Source organism: Alosa alosa, chromosome 10 (genome assembly GCF_017589495.1).
Source record: "Alosa alosa isolate M-15738 ecotype Scorff River chromosome 10, AALO_Geno_1.1, whole genome shotgun sequence".
Classification (NCBI taxonomy): domain Eukaryota; kingdom Metazoa; phylum Chordata; class Actinopteri; order Clupeiformes; family Clupeidae; genus Alosa; species Alosa alosa.
The window spans coordinates 28,412,762-28,425,765 of NC_063198.1; the positions used below are offsets into that span (position 1 = coordinate 28,412,762).

Sequence of the window (13,004 nt, forward strand, 5' to 3'; positions counted from 1 at the left end):
ACCTGCAAAGGCCTTTAAATGGCCTCTCATTCTAGTTCTGTAGGCTACACAATGATAGGGAAGATTGCTGACTTGACAGTTGTCCATAAGACGACCATTGACACCTTGCACAAGAAGGGTAAGACACAAAAGGTAATTGCTAAAGAGGTTGGCTGTTCACAGAGCTCTGTGTCCAAGCACATTAATAGAGAGGCGAAGGTAAGGAAAAGATGTGGTAGAAAAAAGTGTACAAGCGATAGGGATAACCGCACCCTGAAGCAGTGGCGGAGCTAGGGGGTGGCTTAGGGGGCTTAAGCCCCGAATCTTTTTTCAAAAGCCCCGAATCTTTTTTTTAGTATTTTAAATTCCCGGCAACTCTTATTTCCAATATAACTTCCCCTCGGTTTCTCTATAAATGTCACCAAATGTTCTATTACTGAGGAAATATATCCCTTATTTTCCAAGCCCAATATTGAAAAATAATTTGACTTGCTACACGATCTATGCCAGGTCTCTGGGCTATGGTGATTTCAATGGTTAGATTGATTTGTTTAGATCCAGTGAAAATGCTGCCTTGACAACGCTACGTCATGGCTTCGGTGTTCCAAAAAGCCTCTGTCAGAAGTCTGTCACTTTTACAGTCTGTGATAAAACACTTTGTGTACATGTTGTTGAAACGTTATGGATATTAGAACGTTTTTCAAAAGACCACCCAGCTCCGTTCAAGCAACAGCATCGCCCAGTGAACTGACGGATGGTGTTTCAGGTTGGTGATTTCACGTTAAGAGCTTTCTGTCAGTTAGGCAGGCTAACGTTAGGCTACTTGGCTAGCTCCCTAAATGCTTAACGTTAACGTTAAATGTCCTCGTTCGTCGGCGGAAAAGGCAAATTCAATACTCTCATAGGCTAGCTAAGCCTACTGCAGAATAAGAAATTCCAGCTCCCAAAACAAAGTTATCCTCGTCTTGTAATAAATTAGGCTACACTGTTTTGAAATGTCAGAAAAAAACATTAACAGTTATCTGCCCATGTCAACTTTTCAGTGTCATATGTTGCATAAGCCTACCTTAAAACCTTGTTGATATCCTATCCACCACCACAGATTTTATAATCCAAGAGTCCACATAAATATAAAAGTCATGTTATGTTGTTTTGGCTGCCTAACTAATTATTAACTAAAAAAAAAAAAAAACATTACAATGATATATTGACAGGAAAGGGCCCTTTCCATACGTGTGTTAATCAAGCACCATGCAGTCTGCATTCATAATCTAGGTGCTTGATTTTATGCACCTTTGTAAAGGGGCCTGATGAAACCTATGAATAATCTTGCTAAATTACAAAATTAATATAATTTAGAAACGCCTATGTCAAGATGATGATGCATTCCTTCTAAAACACCCTTGTATCATGATGACTGGCCATACTGTAATTATATCATAATATTATGAATATTATAGTATAAGATATTCTATATATTTGTCACACAGATGAGATCAGGGAAGAGGAAGAAGGAGAATAGCAATAATAAACAATAATGTCATATCAAACAATAGCCTAATGAAAATAAACAAATACTATAATATACAAACCATAAGAAACGCTTAATTAACTAAGTACATGCTAAACAGATATGAACAGATATTGCCTCTTGAAAGACCCAAAACTATAATTTTGTGTCTCAGTGTAGTGCCAGTCAGATACCTTGAATCTGTTGAATGTTAGTTTTACATTTTTTAAGTCTCAATGTGTCCATTAGTTTACACAAAATTCACTAAAAGTCATTATTTAGCCAAATAACTTTCAGTGTCCCACCGGCGGGACGGTTACCCCCCTCCCCCACCTCCCCCCAACATTTTAAATCAATTGTATGCACCATACATACATGTTGGCAAATAATCTAATACAATAGTCTAAAGCACTCATATTTTCATTCTATATTGATCAACTTTTGCACACAGCTGGTTGCTAGGGCTTAGTTGTGTTTCTAAGGGATATCAAGTGACCTAGAGGGCTGAAATGTGGTCAGTTCAGAGATGCTTGTAGTCCGGCAGAAAGAAAAAACGATATTCTAGCCTCTGTAGCTCTTTGTCAGTACATATCACACACCGTTATCTTGACTGCTTCCTACGAAAGCTACAGGTTCTCAGCTTTCTATAGAGGTCCAGCACTTGATGGTTGACCCCAAAAGAGGTGGGAACAATGCTCTTGTAAATAGGCACCGTGCAATTTCAGGCAAAAAAAACTTGACATTTTTACTGAGAACTATGTAGTTAGGGGGTTATTTAAAAAAAAAATTAAATGGGCTAAGCCCCGAATGTTTACAATGTCTGGCTCTGCCCCTGCCCTGAAGAGGATTGTGAAACAAAACCCATTCAAAAATGTGGGGGAGATTCACAAAGAGTGGACTGCAGCTGGAGTCAGTGCTTCAAGAACCACCACACACAGACGTATGCAAGACATAAGTTTCAGCTGTCGCATTCATTGGGTCAAGCCACTCTTGAATAAGAGACCGCGTCAGAAGCGTCTCGCCTGGGCTAAAGACAAAAAGGACTGGACTTCTGCTAAGTTATGTTCTCTGACGAAAGTAAATTTTGCATTTCCTTTGGAAATCAAGGTCTCAGAGTCTGGAGGAAGAGAGGAGGGGCACAGAATCCATGTTGCTTTAAGTCCAGTGTAAAGTTTCCACAGTCAGTGATAGTTTGGGGTGCCATGTCATCTGCTGGTGTTGGTTCACTGTGTTTTCTGAGGTCCAGGGTCAACACAGCCGTCTACCGTCTACCGGCTGACCAACTTTATGGAGATGCAGATTTCATTTTCCAACAGGACCTGGCACCTGCACAAAGCTACCAGTACCTGGTTTAAGGACCATGGTATCCCTGCATGGGCGGATTATGAACTTTTGGGCCCCTGGGCCCAGATGTATTAAGGGCCCCCCACTTATTGTCGTATATGTGGGAGGTGGGGTTTGGGGGTCCTCCCCCAGAATTTTTTTAATTTGTTTGATGTGATTTCCTGTATTCTGGTGAATTTTGGGGATGGCCAATACTAAATTCAATCAGATTCATAGCCTACATCCTGATTTGTTGATATTGAGGCAATGATTCCATGCAAAGGCTTGGGCTTCAGGGCCCCCTGACCCCTTGGGCCCCTGGGCCTGGGCCCGGTAGGCCCGTGCAGTAATCCGTCCCTGTATCCCTGTTCTTAATTGGCCAGCAAACTCGCCTGACCTTAACCCCATAGAAAATCTATGGGGTATTGTGAAGAGGAAGATGTGATACGCCATACCCAACAATGCAGAATAGCTGAAGGCCACTATCAGACCAACCTGGGCTGTCATAACACCTGAGCAGTGCCACAGACTGATCGACTCCATGCCACGCCGCATTGCTGCAGTAATTCAGGCAAAAGGAGCCCCAACTAAGTATTGAGTGCTGTACATGCTCATAGTTGTCAACATTTCTAAGAAACCTTTTTTTTGGATTGATCTTAAGTAATATTCGGTAACACTTTATTTTAATGTGTCGCTGTTACAGTGTACCTACCTAATTAGGTACAGTGGTACAATCTGTGTAACAACATGTACTATCATTGTACTTGCATTATGTATTTGTGGGTACCTACATATAGTTGTTACATTGTAATACTGAGTGCTTTTACAAAACTTTGCCAATTTGCCTAAATTTTCATCAGAGGCAAAGAGCTGATCTGAGACCTGCTGGATGGGGTAAATCTGGTCATGATAGATTTGATATACAAAACATTCTTAGCTCCAGTCAAGGCCTCATTGTCTTCACTGTACAACAGCTGTGCTGCTACAACCTAGTTACTCTTTGATACAGTGGAATAAATCTAAGTGTACCAGACATGTATGACATTGTGTCTTCGATATCTTGGAACAGGTCTACTAATTCACTACATAGTACATAAATCAACTGTGTTGGTACACACTTATTGCTCTTTGAAATAAAGTGTTACTGAAATAAACATTTGAAATATATCAGTCTGTGTGTAATGAATGAATATAATATACAAATTTCACTTTTTGAATACTGACATATGGTAAATCAACTGTTTGATATTCTAATTATATGACCAGCACCTGTATTTCTGATTTGCAAAAGCATAATACTAGAACAGTCAACATCTTCTCAGTATCAGGATACAACACATTAATGTGCAAATACATTTTCGTCAAATCTATAATTTATACACATTAAAGGTGCCATGTGTAATGTCCGCCAAAAAATAAATTCATACTCCACATTCCATAAAAGATGGGGGTAGTATACCTCCAGAAAGTGAGTTGGTCTACCCTAGAGTAACAACCGAGACACGTGTATTGCAGTTTGGCTGGTGGTTATGTTGCCCGCATACCGCCTCCCATGGCCGAAACTGGTATTATGACACCTGTCGGGCTGTGGCTAGTAATTTAGCATGCTAATTCAGGTTGATATATCATATATTGATATGCAGTACTATACCTTGTCATTTTTTAAATGACATCATCGTCCTAATTTCTTCTCATTCTTTTGATGCGTGTAGCTCATTTTTTGGATATTTTTACCTCAATTCTTACACATGGCACCTTTAAAACCAATGAGTGCAATTTCTTCTCAAGTCAAGTAGGACTGTATAGGAACACAGTTTCCCCCAAAACTCTGCTGTAAAGACCGGTAAGAGTCCAGGGCAGCTTCTACTACAGGAATAGCCAGACAAAAAAAAAACAATTCATGTTTTCTAAACAAAGTGCGTGAAGAGCCCATAAGGTTGATCGACAGCCATCACTCACTGGTTCCATTTGTAGGAGAGTTAACCCCTCCTTACCTGCCCACTATGTCACATGACCTTGCAAAGCCTCCCACCTCCTCCCCTTTCTCCTCCACTTCACCATCTCTAATCTCATGTCAGCTGACAAAAGTCGCATGTGATCTCCGATATTGGCATCCCAGGGCCTCAAGCAGCTAGCAAGCCAAACAGGCTTATACTCAGTGCTCAATATTAAGCAATCAGAAGAGCACACTAGAGAAATGACAGATGGCTCCAGTAGACCTGCAGTATGTGAAGACAAAACGCCAAAGGACTGAAACAAACTTCTGTTAAGGACCAGATCAGATGGGGTATACCCCATCAAAGTCAAAAAGTCAAAGTCAGCTTTATTGTCAATTTCTTCACATGTTCCAGACATACAAAGAGATCGAAATTACGTTTCTCACTATCCCACGGTGAAGACTAGACATATTTTACCAATTTAGGTCCACAGACAAACATAACATTCAAGTAAACAAAAAAGTAAGTAAATAAGAGGGCACATATAATAATGAAAAAATAAGAGCAGCAAAATTTGGTTGAAATTGTGCATAGACAGTCAATAAAATACTAGTGCAAAGTCAGGCCAATAAAAGGCTTGGGTAGTTCTGTTTGACCTAAGTAAGAAAGAAAGTGGCATAGTGGTGCAAGTTATGTAAGAGCAGCAGGAGTGTTGTGTTTTCAGGACAACAACACCAAGTTGTAAAGTGTGCAAGTGTGCAAGTGTGCAAGTGGAGTAGTGCAGGCGGCCATTTTTTGGTCCAATGTCCAGGATGTTATGTAGCTGAGGGTGGAGGGGGGAGAGGAGGGAGAGAGTTCAGCATCCTTACGGCTTGGTGTATGAAGCTGTTGGTGAGTCTGGTAGTGCGGGGAGCGCAGGCTTCTGTACCTCTTCCCAGAGGGCAGTAGATCAAACAGATTGTGAGCGGGTGACTTGCATCACTCACAATTTTGTGCCTTCTTGCGGGTGAGGTGGGTGGTGTAAATGTCCTTCAGGGAGGGGAGTGAAGCACCAATAATCCTTCCAGCTGTGTTCACTATGCGCTGCAGGGCTTTCCTGTTGTATTCAGTGCAGCTTCCGCCCCACACAGCGATACAGCTGGAGAGGATGCTCTCAATGGTGCCTCAGTAGAATGTGGTCATGATGGCTGGTGGAGCACTTGCTCGCCTGAGTTTTCGCGAGGAAGTACAGGCGGCGCTGAGCCTCTCTTCGCCAGTGATGCAGTGTTGGTGGTCCAGGAGAGGTCTTCACTGATGTGCACCCCAGGAATTTGGTGCTGCTCGCTCTTCCACCACAGCACCGTCGATGGTCAGTGGCAGGTGTTGGGTGTGACCTCTCCGGAAGTCAACAACAATCTCTTTGGTCTTGCTGACGTTCAGCAGGAGGTTGTTGTCCCTGCACCACGCGGGTCAGATGGTCGACCTCTAACCTGTATTGAGTCTCGTCGCCCTTAGTGATGAGACCCACCAGAGTTGTGTCGCCAGCAAATTTCACTATGTGATTGTTGCTGTAGGTTGCAGTGCAGTCATCGGCCAGCAGGGTGAAGAGCAGCGGACTGAGCACGCAGCCTTGGGGGCCCCTGTGCTCAGTGTGATGCTGCTTGAGGTATTGTTGCCAACACGCATTTCTACTTGGGGCCTCTGACAGAGGAAGTCCAGTAGCCAGTTGCAGAGGTAGGTACTGAGTCCCAGTTTGTCAAGTTTGCAGATGAGTTGTTGTGGTATTATGGTGTTGAATGCAGAACTGAAGTCTATAAACAGCAATCTCACATATGAGTCTCTTTTTCCAGGTGGGTGAGGGCTGGGTGGAGGGCAGAGCAGATTGCATCCTCTGTAGACCGCTTGGCTCGGTATGCAAACTGGAAGGGGTCAGGGTGGGGGAGAATGGCTTTGATATGTGACATGACAAGCCGCTCAAAGCACTTCATGATGATGGGTGTCAGTGCCACAGGGCGGTAGTCATTGAAGCAGGATGGAGCAGTTTTCTTCGCACAGGTATGATGGTGGCAGCTTTGAAACATGATGGGACGATGGCTTGCTTCAGGGAAGTGTTAAAGATGTCTGTGAAGACATCCTTAAGCTCCCTGCGCAGTCCTTCAGCGCATCTAACCTGGGATGTTGTCTGGACCTGTTGCCTTACGGGTGTTGATAGCAGCAAGTGTCCTCTTCACGCTTGTCGGCAGAGAGGCACAGGGGCTGCTCATGTAGAGGGGGATGGGTCTTCTGTGGGCAGGTGCTGTTTTGTGCTTCAAAGCGAAAGCAAAGAAGCGGTTCAGGTTGTTGAGCAGAGGGATGTTGCTCTCACAGCTCTGTGGGCGGGCTTGTAGTCCGTGAGGGCCTGAATGCCCTGCCATAGGCTTTGTGCGTTCCTGCTGTCTTTGAAGTGGGTGGTTATCTTGTGAGTGTATTCCTTTTTGCTTCCTTGATGCCACGGGACAGGTTGGCTCTCGCTGTTTTCATGCCAGCTTCATCCCCAGCTCTGTAGGCTTTGTCTCTGGCCCTCAGCAGCCTGAGGACATCCCCTGTCAGCCATGGCTTCCAGTTAGCCCCAGTGATGATGTCTTTGTGTGGGTCACATCATCGATGCACTTGGTGATGTAAGAGGTTACAGTGTCTGTATACCTCTATGTCTGTCCGGTTGCTGTAAGTGGCTGCCTGCTTAAACATTTCCCAGTCTGTTGTGTCAAAGCAGTCTTGAAGAGCATCGGAGGCTCCCTCAGGCCACACTTTTACCTGCTTACGAACCGGTTTGTTCGCTTTTTACCCTTTGTCTGTATGCGGGCATTAGCATAACAGTGATATGGTCTGAAAGTCCAATGTGGGTGAGGGGGTGGCTTTGTATGCCCCTTTGTGTGTAGTGTAGACCAGGTCCAGGATGTTATCTCCTCTTGTTGGAAAATCAACATGCTGGTGTAGCTTTGGAAGTACAGTTTTGAGATCAGCATGGTTAAAATCTCCAGTGAAGATGGTGAAACCGTCTGGGTGTGCCGTCTGTTGTTCACTGACAGCCTGGTACAGTTCACTAAGAGCCGCGTTCTTATCGCTGTTGTTGTTGGTAGGCGGGATGTCTACTGCGACTAGCAGAATCGCAGTAATTTCCCTTGGCAGGTAAAAAAGGACGGCACTTTATGATCATAAACTCTGCCAGTGGTGAGCAGTGTTTGCATACTACTACAGTGTCCCGGCACCATTCGTCACGGATGTAAACACAGATTCCTCCTCCTCGTGATTTACCTCCCTTTACAATGGCCCTGTCTGCTCGATAGCATGCTAGCTGCTCCAGTTGTACAGCAGAGTCCGGAATGTTGTCATTTAACCAAGTCTCAGTGAAGACGAGCACACAGCAGTTACTTACTGTCCGGTTCGTTGATCTCAGCAGTCGTATGTGATCCATTTTGTTGTCCAGTGATCGTACATTTGCCAGGAGAATGGACGGTATGGCTGGGCGAGTTGGGCTGGCCTCTAGCCTGGCCCGGACGCCTCCGCGCTTGCCCCTCTTCTGCTTCCCGCACACCGCTTCCGGACGCTTTCTTTCGGGGAGGAGTAGCAGGCGAAGTCCGGTGTTGTTGCAGGCCGGAGTAGTCCGAGTTCCTTTAGCGTCTCTGTTGCAAAGTCCAGAACGCTGCAAAACTTGCTTTTGCAGATGTCAATTAAAAACTGCCTGCTGTACTTGTAGTACGACGTAGTAAGACGAGACGAACACGTAAAACTTTCGGACAAACACTTTTTAAACGAACAAAACACCGTACGGTTGGGACAGAGAGAGGTCGCTGCGTGTGTACGCGCCGCCATCTTGGATCTTGGATCTGTGGATCTGTGTGATCAGATCTGGTCCTTAACAGAAGTTTGCATCTTGGATCTTGGATCTGTGTGATCAGATCTGGTCCTTAACAGAAGTTTGCAATAATGCAATACCCTGCTCTGTGGTTATGTGAGCAGGGTATTGCATTATTCATCAAAAAATGGAAAGAGTAATGGAGGGGAGGGGGGGGTTCATTTCATTCATTTATTACATTTTATTATGTGGGTAAGGAGAGAAGTTAGATACCACGACTTTCATTCCAGTTTAACCTACAACAAGGGAACATAAAACAATCTCAAATTATAAACAGGATGTTCAGTCAGTGGGGTAAAGCGAGAACCTGAGGGAGTTGTTCAGTATGCTTTGTGTGCTTCAGTATTCTAATTTCAATATGATTAAGTTTGGCTGAAACCTATAGAAATGAAACTAGAATCCCAGAAGTGGTTTTAATTGTGATCTTTTTTTCTCTTGACAAGCAGACTGATTCTCCCCGAGGCCCAGGAGTTAAATATAACACATATGTGTGCTGAAAATAATCTTGGACTTTTTTGTTGAAATAATGGAAAACACTTCTCTAGATGGAGATATGGCCACTTCTTGTGTGAGTGCTTCTCTACTGCAATGCTGAAAATATGTCTACAATATATAACTTCCCAAAATATTTATAATTGTCAACATCATGATTATGGCTAAATGTATGGATATTATTGTAGGGATTTGGAATAAGTGAATAAATTGATTATCTTTAAATAGTATACTTTCCTGGAAGTATACCTAAAAGGTCAAATTAACTAATAGCCTAAAGACAAAATATCAATTTTGGGAAGCTAATGGACTATTATGTTTCAGTAAAAGCAGATAATCCCCATAATAAATGGCAAAAACACACTTGCTGACAGAGAGAGAGGGAGAGAAAAATGACTATTGGCATTATCATAAGGTATGTTTGTGTGGAGATATGTTATAATGGGAGTAAACTAATAATATTTAAAAAGTGAGAGGGACCTGTCCCACCCTCATAGAATGGCTCTGACGCCCATGGGATCTATTCTTCAGTGTGTCGGCCCCTTAATCCTCACTTGTAGCAGGCGAGGCCGTTATCGACATGTCATGTCATGCCATGTTTCTCGGTCCCCCGTGTTGCTGACTGCACACAATTAATCTGTAAGTGTCCTCGGAAACCCTTTCAAAAGTTCCCCCTTTGGCTTATGGTCAATTCTGAGGGATGATCCTCCATGCTCTTTGAGGGCCCTTCACTATTGAGTTGTTTTGTCCGTCTCCATGCCTGTTTTCTTTGACAAACCAAGCCATAGCGCCGATGGCTCAAAAGGCCAAACCCCATCAGCAGGTGGACCTCACTCTTCGATGCCTCTTAATGCTTCTGGTTTGGGGTTGGGGTGATGGGAAATGAAATGGGAATCCACGGGCTTGGGGAGATGAGCCCAGGTTAAGAGAAGCCACCCTTTTTCAGGGGTTGTTCAGTGGAAAGGCTGTAGTTCCTCCCTGAGGGAGAGGGAGCAGCAATGTAAGGCTGTCTCTACACAGCAGTCAGAGGTCATGACTCCACAGTGTTTGATGATATGTGTGTAGCCTGGTATATCCAGACGCAAATTCACCTCTAGCCAGGCTAATGTTGCAGACTCACAGAGAATTACTTTGAGCTGGATCACTCCATTGTGGGACGGGCATAATATACTACAACTGCATACAAACTTCTGCTGATATTGAAAACGAGACATCGTAATCACAGGTATCTTTGGCTGACAGGTTCAAAACTACGTGAAATTTGAAGTGTATAGGATCATTATGACACCCTCTGAATGCATGCCAAGTTTCGTGGAATTCTATTCATGGGGGGCCTTATCAGCTACACACATGCATGCATGCACACACACATAAAAACACACACGGATGTACACACACGCAGGCACACACACACACACACACACATAAACGCATATACACATAAAGGCACACACACACACACACACACACATATACACACACCCACACGCACACACATAAAAACACACACACATGCAGGCAGGCAAGCAGACACATACACACACACAGAAGCACACATACAGTATACACAAAAACAAACACACACTCATTTACATACACAAAAGTAGGGGATGGAGTAGGTGGAGCCCCATTGACAAGCGTGATTTATTTTTGTAGAGATAATGTCATATTTTGTTCCGCTCTGCGGTACTTCTAGTTTATTAAGATACGGTTTGTAGTCATGAGGTGAGAATGACAGTGCATACCTTGACAGCTCAACATGCCATATACTGTAGCTGCACCATTTTTCTGACCCAATGCTGCGCGCAACATTTACAAACATTGAAAGGGTCTATAGAATGTAGAACACTCTAAAAAGTGATGTGTTAAAATGACACATTGTGTGTTAGCGCAGGGACAACACAATTTGTGTAAATTTCAACACAGAGTGAATGGTTGTATCGCTGCAGTTAAAGTACTGCAGTACAGAGAAACCACACTCAGTGGCTGAAAGTCATTGATGAAGTGTATTTTCTGAAACGACATGCTCAATCTGGGCAATATGCCAATGTTAAGCTGTGGAAAAATCTCTATGGTCCTCAAACACATCTTTGCCCAAAGAGAAAAAAGGTATCAAGTGTCACATTTATCTTGTTAAAGGTCCCGTAAAGAATATGTAACAGTAAACAGTTGAAAGAAAATGTACAGAATTATTTTCCATGCTGAGGTGGTTTGGTTTAGGGAGGAAACAAAACAGTGACCAACTTTTTAAGTTAACATGAAATGCTGATTTGTCCTTTTTTGGGATAATTCATCCATCCTTTTCTGCAGCAGAGATTCCCCGAGGAGCCGATTCCCTCCATAATCATGGGCCCCAACCACAAGGATGAAATCCTGATTACATGGGTGGAATGGAAACCAGCTCCGCAGAGGGGCATGAAAGAAAATCTCCCATGTTTGCTTCTTGTCGAGTGATGTTTCGTATACCAACAAGTTAAGGTACACCGAAGGTCTCCAACAGCTTTTAGGTATTGTATCAATAGATTGCACTTTGAAACATGTGGCTTGAAATGGGCAGAAAGTGCCATGGGCATGACATCACTTATTATGTCATATAGTTCCGAGTCTGATACTTTTGAGCCCCACAGGATGGTGAATTTGTGTGTGCTCAGCACATTGAGCGGCTGCTTTAAATGAAGTTAACACAATTTAAAAAAATCTGCTTATCATTAGTGCTGGTTTGTATGCAGCCAAAATGCACAGTTTTGCATAGCACTGTATAATACGATAGTATGACATTTTAATTTTGCTGTATGAAATGACTCCCATACGTCATTAACTTCAAAACATCTGGTTGTCAGAAACTTAAACGATGCAAATCCTTGGTGACATCCCCTACGGTGGAGTGCAGTTGAAATCAAATACCTGCAGGACTGCATGCCCTGGATACTCTCTTGGAAGTTCATGTTGCATAGTTTTTGGTGCTGCCTTTTTATCCTACAAATACACTGTTTGTGCATGAATGAGATCTACAGTATATGAACTAAAATGTCATTGAAATAAAATGATTAGTCAACTTACCATTGACTTCCCAGTAACTCCTGGGCTGTAGGAAGCAGGACTGGAGTCTTAGATGCCCTGGAGTGCAGATGCAGGGGTTGCAAGATGTTACCCTGGCCCTCAGGAGTCTGCCAGCATTGATGTAAAAACTTCTGGCTAGTGAGACAGGGCCACTGTGAGCAGAGTGCAAATTACCCCACCATAATTGGAGGGTACTGCTCCTTCACTTCTTCTATGACCATTATGGTCCACTACCATATCAATCCCCATCGTGATCGCCAAGTGCAACATGTGTTGTGCAACACACATACAAGGTCTAAACATGCAACAAACTGATAATCAGTAGGCTACAGAATATTGTTATTATATATCCAAAATATATATATATCATTGTTATATATCAAAATATTATATAACATTGTTATTATATATCCAAAAGAGAACTGTTTTGATCAACTCTCAAAAGTTAGAAGTTAAGTGCACTGAAATACCATTTTAATTACTAGTAAAAGTAATACCTTTACAAGAAGCCTATTGCCTATTTCATGAAATATTGATTTGGTTTATTTTTAGATTTCATAAGACCCGGAGGTAAGACCCAAGCCCCAAAGGGCACAATAATTTATTCAAGATAAAATGAGAATGGACACCTAGGCTATGGACTGGAGTTTGTCTCCTTAGAAATGGCAATCGATTTTACCTCACCACAATGTAAAATAATAATAATAAATGATTTAAATAGAGCTATTAAAGAGAACTAACCTTGGTAACTAACCAAGGTCCACTTTACTAGCCTCAGTGGGTAAGTAGCAGGTATCCTAACACCCCCAATTATCACCACTTTTGTTCG

At 43.0% G+C, this 13,004-nt stretch overlaps 1 long non-coding RNA gene across 1 annotated transcript; it reads left to right on the forward strand.

Annotated features, from left to right (window-relative positions):
- Positions 1-323: 323 nt before the first annotated feature.
- Positions 324-12,384, forward strand: LOC125302156. The gene is made up of 3 exons (XR_007194860.1): positions 324-745; positions 11,426-11,593; positions 11,956-12,384. It is a non-coding gene; the product is annotated as an uncharacterized LOC125302156 (long non-coding RNA).
- Positions 12,385-13,004: the final 620 nt, after the last annotated feature.